Consider the following 6,771-nt stretch of genomic DNA (forward strand, 5'->3'; position numbering starts at 1 on the left):
CCTGTCTGGCCCAGCTACCAGCTAACGGGAGGCCCTCCCGCTCATCATTGGATGAGATTTCTGGAGAGCCAGGCCTGGAGAAACGTGGCCCAAGGGTGTGTGTGTGTGTGTGTGTGTGTGTGTGAGAGAGAGAGAGAGAGAGAGAGAGAGAGAGAGAGAGAGAATCTGGAGCTGACTCACGGGCCTGGGACCCAGTGTCATTCCCCATTCACCTTCCTCCCTCGGCCTCCTCTGCCCTGTCCTGCCCTTCATCCCCCCCTTCCTCCCCACCCACCCCCGCCGAGAGAACCAAAGCTCTCTACGGCGATACTCGCGCGCCACCTAGCGACCACAGTATCAGATCGGGCACGGTGGCCGGTGAAAGCCAAAATGGCGCTGGCGACTAAACAGTGTCCTGAGTATCGCGAGGCTTCGGGGTGGAGGCTGCGCAGTGGTTGGGGGCCTGTTTAGCACATGCGCGGTGTGGAGCACAGGCGAGCTTTCTGCTGTGGGGTGGGCGGCGGGGGGGGGGGGCATTTTTCTCTGGGCTGGGGCGCCGCCGCCGCCGCCGCCGCCGCCGCCGCCGCTGCCGCCGCGCCGCCGCGCTGCCGCGAGAAGGGTGGGGAGCTGGCCGGGGGCGGGGAGCGGGCTGTGACTGGGGGTCGGCTCTTGGGTCCTTGGGCGCCACCCTGGGTGATCTGAGTCCCCTGTGGGTCACCGTTGGCGTCTTTCTTTCTCTTTCTTTCTTTCTTTCTTTCTTTCTTTCTTTCTTTCTTTCTTTCTTTCTTTCTTCCTTCCTTCCTTCCTTCCTTCCTTCCTTCCTTCCTTCCTTCCTTCCTTCCTTCTTTTATGTTCTCTTTCTCAGTTTATTCCCTGTTGTCTCTTGCTCTCGTGCTGTTCCCCGCTCGTCCGTGTGTCTGTCCGTCTCCTTCTAGCTTCTTTCTCTTTCTCACGACTTTATTTCTCACTCCCCCTTTGACTTGATATTCTTTGCCCTTTCTTATTTTTTCTTCCCACTTGCTTGCCTTCTCTCTCTCTGTCTCTGTCTCTGTCTCTCTGTCTCTTTCTCTCTCGTCTTTTTAAATCTTCATGCTCTCTCCTCTCTTCCTTATTTTGGTTTCATTTTTGTCTCCCACCTTCCCTCATGTGTTTCCTCTCTTTGTCGTGTCCTCGTGTCCTCACGGTTTTCTTTCTAAACTTCCATTCCTTCTTTTCCCCATTTTTTACGTTTTCTTTCTCTCTTCTTAGTTTTTGTCTCTCTGTTCGTCCTCCTTTTTTTTTCTTCTTACTCCAATTTCTCTCTCTCTCTCTCTCTCTCTCTCTCTCTCTCTCTCTCTCGTGTTCTTTCAATGTTTTCCCCTCTTTTTAATTCTCTCTGCCACTCTCTTGTCTTTTCTTCCTCCTTTCCTTTCCTTCCTTCACCTTTGGGTGGCCAAGTGGACTTTTTAAAGAAGTCTTTAGATTCCCAGGGTCACTGGGAAGAACGCACGGTCCTGAGTGCAACACGATTCTCATCAATTCTTATGTGAATGTGATATCAATACAAAGAGAAGAGGTTCGATGTAGTTCACAGATACAAAAAATAAGAATATGACACACTCCACTCCACTCCACTCCCCCCTCGCCCCCCCCCCCCCCCCCCGTTTTTTAAAACTTCTGTGTAAATAGTGATCTGTGGAGTGTATCCCAGGCAATAGTGAAGCCCATGGATGGCCTCTGCCACAGATGGTGTGCTGCCAGAGGATGAGCCTCCTTCCCGATGCCCCCCTCTCCCTCCCCACACACACCCCGTGAGCCAAGAGAAGACGAAGACCCCCTCCCTGGGGGTCTGACAGGCTGACTCCCGGAGCCAGGTGAGGCCAGACCTGTCTTTGGGAGGCACTTCATGCTCTGAGATTTCCAGCCTGCTGAGTCCCAACCCTCGGCTGTGTGGGCACCTATGCCCCACAGCCTTTGTGGTTATGCAGACACCTGCCCCCGACCCCCTCCACACACTCTCTGCCCCCGGGCAGCCGAGAAACACGTTCTGAGCGTCCCCCTGCCGCCTGGATGCATCCAGCTGGCTGTCCCTTGGTTCCTCGGTGTCGGTTGTTGGACTCCACCTGGTGGCCGCCTTGATATGGCTGTCGCGGGCTCCGGAGCCGGCAAGGGATGACAAGTGGCCGAGGAGCCCGAGACAGAGTGTGACAAAGTCCCTAAGCTGCAGGAAGGACTGTCCCTGCCCTGCTGGGACCTGGGGGCCTGATGTATTGGTCGGAGATTGGGCCTGGAGGATGGCAAGTGAGCAGGCGGAGGCTGTGGAGGGAGGCGGGCGTCGCCTCGCGCCTGAACGTGGCTAGACTGGGGTGGCGCTACTGTTGGCGGGTAGACCAGCACACCCTGTCACACTACGTACTGGTAGTGCTGCTGCCACCACTGCCACCAACTGCAGAGACCGACCGGAGATGTCGATCTGTGGGCGGCAGAGGGAAGGGTGCCTTGGCCTGGGACTTTGTTTTTCCTTTTTTTTTTTTTTTTTTTTTCTTTCTTCTTTCTTCGAAGTCCTTCTGCACTTGGGCCTAACCCTAATTACTTGCTACTTGCCACTAAGGAAGGTCTGGACTGTTTTGTTTTTTTGTTTTGTTTTGTTTTTTTCCCCAAAGTCCCCCTTCAGGGAGTGATCGAAGGTCGCTTTTTTTTTTTTTTTTTTTCCCCCTTTGACAGGCAGAGCGGACAGTGAGAGAGAGAGACAGAGAGAAAGGTCCTCCGTTGCCATTGGTTCACCCTCCAATGGCTGCCACGGCCAGTGCGCTGCGGCCGGCGCACCACGCTGATCCGAAGGCAGGAGCCAGGTGCTTCCTTCTGGTCTCCCATGGGGTGCAGGGCCCAAGCACTTGGGCCATCCTCCACTGCACTCCCGGGCCACAGCAGAGAGCTGGCCTGGAAGAGGGGCAACCGGGACAGAATCCGGCGCCCCGACCGGGACTATAACCCGGTGTGCCGGCGCCCCAAGGTGGAGGATTAGCCTATTGAGCCACGGCGCCGGCCCCTGGGTTGCCTTTTGAGGGCCAGAGGCCAGTCTGCTGGAGCCCGTGTGTGTGTGAGTTAAGGATGTAGGTGGCGGGTGGCGGGTGGCGGGTGGCGGGTGGCGGGTGGCATGCTCATGTCCCTATTCCCCCTCCCCCACCCCAGGTCGACCAGGTGGCAGAGGAGTGTGCTCTAACAGAGATGGGTGGCATTTTGGGGACAAGTGACCGGGTCCCCAAGCTCAGAGGTGGCTGTGTCCAGTGCATCAGCCCCGTGCCCTCTCGCGTGGACATTTTTATACTTGGAGTTGTGGTTTTGGACCTGCAGGTAAGTGCTGACACGCTGTTCTCTGGTGACTGTCGCCAGAGAGAGGGGACTCCGGACGTGCGTTGGGGACACGGGGACAAAGTGGGCTTCCAGTGGGCTGGTGCTCGACCGTGCTCCTTTCTGAGAGCCACCTGCTTGGGCTCGCGCGGTGGCTTGTGTGCGTTCGTCCCGGTTGTCCCGCGACGGTGATGCCACCTCCGGCCTATGGTGCCCGAGGGCGGTGGGGGTGAGGCGGGCGTCGGGTCCTCTACCCGCGTGCGCTCCTTGCCGCTGGTGAGCCGATCGCCTGGTGGTTGTGACAACCCTCTGACTGAAAGGACCTCGATGAGGGGTGGCTTCATGCCACACGTGTGCGTGTCAGGCGTTCTCCGCTGGGGTTGTCTACCGCCTGCAGTGGGAGGCGGGGGCCGGCGAGGCTGCAGCGGGCCCCACTGGTGGCTGTCCTTGCCGGGTCGTGCCCCCCGCCCTCACTCCACGTGTTAAAACTCCGAGCTGACTGTGACCGATGTGGTGCTGTGGTGCTCTCCTGGGCCGGACCTAAGCTGCTCCAGATGAGGGACGGCCGTTCATGGCGAACGCTGCCGAGCCTCTCGTTCTGGCCTGCGGGCCCCTCGTTCTGCCTTCCCCACCCGTGGGTGGTGTGTGGGTAGCAGGGGTGCGGAAACCGGCCCGACCTCTGCTGTCCCCGTGCTTTTGTGCGCGGGGGGGTGCTGGGGTCCTGTGACGTGGCGGGCATCCCTCGCTGTCGCCCTGTCGTGGGCTGTGGCTGTGGAGCCTTGACTCCACGCGAGCCTGTGCGGTGCCCCTGGAGCGGTCCAGGTTGTGCCTCAGGTGCCTGAAGCCGAGTGGTGGTGTTGCTCCTGTCCCCCCAGTGCCCTCTCCCGGGTGTCGCTGCTGTGGCTGCCTCTGGCTGCTGCCTGTGCCCCTTGGGAGTGTTGGGGGGGTCGAGGCGGTAAGAGAAGGGGAGACCCGTGCGTGCTTCGCCTCGCTGGAGGGAGGCTGCCGGTGTCGTGCCGTCCCCACGTGTGTGGGGGGTATCGGCTTGGCGGGCGCATGCCTGCGTGCTTGCCACCCCCTGTGGGGTGGTGTGTGCCAGGTGTGTCGAGCGGTCGCGGCGTGGTCCGGCCCGGCTGGACGAGTGTGGGGGCTGGGAAGGGCTGTGGCGAATGGGATTGGTAATGCGCCCAGCCTGCCCTGGCCCTGGCCGCGGATGCTCAAAGTGCCATTTCTTTACCTATACCGCAGACCCCCCCCCCCCCCGCCCCGATTGCGTGGCCTCGGGTGGTGCTCCCTCGGTTTGCCTCCTGCCGGCCCGGCGGGGAGGGGGCAGTTGGAGTGGGGGTGTGGCCCACCTTCGGTGAGGAAAGCCTTCTCTAGCGATCCGAGAGGGGCGTGCCTTCTGATGGGGTACCGTTACCCCCTGGCCGCCGTCCCTCCTGTGCTGAGTGCGTTGGGTGGCGTGCTCCACCCGTGCGCCCCGTTTGCCCCTTCTGTTGGGGGGGGGAAGCGTAGGCGTGCTGGTGGGTCTGCCGGTCCCCGCGGTGGGGACCGGGGCGCTGCTCTTTCGGCCCTAACGGCCGCGGCCCGCGCCTCCCCCCTCCGTGTTGGGGGAGGGTCCCGCCGGGCCGGGCTGGCGGTCCGTCGCTCGTTCGTGTTTGGGGCCGGCGCGCGCGCCCGTGCGTGCGCGTGCCTTCCGTGTCACTCTCCGTGTTTGCCTTGTCGGCCGGGGCTGGGCGGGGGCGCGCGTGGTCTGTCCTGCGCGTCCCCGGGGCTGTGGCGCGAGCGGGCGGCTCCCTGCTTCCCCTGCTCGCCACCCCGGGCTGCGACTGGCCGTCATCGGGGCGGCGGTCGGCACGTGTGTTGGGCTTGGGCCCAGCCCTCTCTTCCCCCTCGGCCGCGTGGTCGCCCCTGGGGAGCGTTCCCTCGGGGTCGCGGCGCTTCCCGGGAACGGGGATCCGGACGGTTGGCTGGGCGGGAGGCGGCGCGAGGGCCGTTCGGCGTGTGCGGTTGTTGGCGACGTCGCGTGGAGGCGCCCCGGCGGCGGGGCTCCCGGGTGCGCGTGGGAGAAGACGCGGAGGGTCGCCGGAGGCGGGCTCCGGTGTCCCTGGCCGTCGCGGGGCCGCCCTGGCGTGTGGCGGTGCGATCCCGTGTCCGTTTCCCCGGCGGGGTCCGGCTTTTGTGGCCCGAGGCGATTCCCGCGTCCTCTCCCTCGCGCCTCCGGTGCCTCGCCCTCCGTGGCCCCGGTGCGGCCCCCACCCCCCCTCGCTGCCTCGGCGGGCTGGGCCGTTCGCCCTCCCCCCCTCCGGGGGAGGGTGGACTCTTTGAAGGCTCTGCTCCCCGCGTGCCTGTGGGGGCTTTGTGGGGTTGGGGTCTGTCCGTGACCGGTGGCGGTGGCGGTGGCCGGTGGTTTTCCCCACGTGAGGACGCGTGTTGGCTGGCAGTGGCTGAGGCACGACGGCCCCCGGTTGGCCGCGTCAGGTGCCGCCTCCCCATCCCGCGGGACCGCCCTTGCCCTCGGAGGGTGCTGGCGGTGAGATCCCGTGTGTGGTGGTGGGGGTGTGTGTGCTCTGGCGTGACTGGCCGGCTGGACGCGTGGTGAGGCCCTTCCGCCCGCACCGTCGTCGCGTGGGTGGGCCCTGGCCCTTCCCCGTCGCCCTTTGCCGCGCCTTCCTCCGTCTGCTGAGCGGCCCTGGCCCGTCTCCTTTCGCTCTCTTGCTTCTCGTCCGCTTCCCGACCCGGGTCGCCGTGACCCTGCTGTGTTTCGCCTCCCCTTGGGCCCGCCGTGTCTTGGGGGTTGGGGGTTTCGTCCCCCCCTTCCGCGTGTCGAGCCGCCCCGGGTGGCGGTGGCGCCGCTCGTCGGGCTTGTTGGCGTGCGTGGGGGAAGGAGAAGGAGGAGGAGGAGGAGAGGGGGGCGTCGTCGCCCCCACCCCCCCCGCTCTCCCCCGGTGGCGTCGGCGGCTCCGTGGCGGCGGTGGTGCTCGCGTGTGCGCCCTGAGCCCCGTGGGTGTGTAGTGGCCGGTTCCTCCGGGCCGTTGCGTCGTGGACTTGGTGTGGCGGCCGGCGTCGCGTGTGTGCGGGCGCCGGTCGGCCTGGGCAGGGGTGTAGGAGGGGATGTGACTCCCCTCCTTGGGTGGCGTTTGGTGTGCCCTGGTGCCACCGCGTCCCCACCCCGAGCCCCCGCGCCCGACTCCACGCCCGCCCGGGCAGGGTGTGGCTGGGATGGGCTCCGGCCCGCCTCAAGCCTTGCTCTGTCGGGGCGCGCTCGGACGAGGCGCGGTCACGACGCGGACGACCCGCCGGTGCCGGTCCCTTCCCCCGCTGGCTCGGGGTCGCCCTCGCGTGCCCGCTGTCGTTCGGGGTCCGCTCCGTCCGCCGGGGGTGTGTGTCTGTGGGGCGGGAGCCTCCGGGCCCCCCCTCCCCCGCCTCCCGGTCTCCTCTTCCCCCCTCCGCCGCCTCTGC

The sequence above is a fragment of the Lepus europaeus genome, unplaced genomic scaffold (assembly GCF_033115175.1).
Source record: "Lepus europaeus isolate LE1 unplaced genomic scaffold, mLepTim1.pri SCAFFOLD_661, whole genome shotgun sequence".
NCBI lineage: Eukaryota > Metazoa > Chordata > Mammalia > Lagomorpha > Leporidae > Lepus > Lepus europaeus.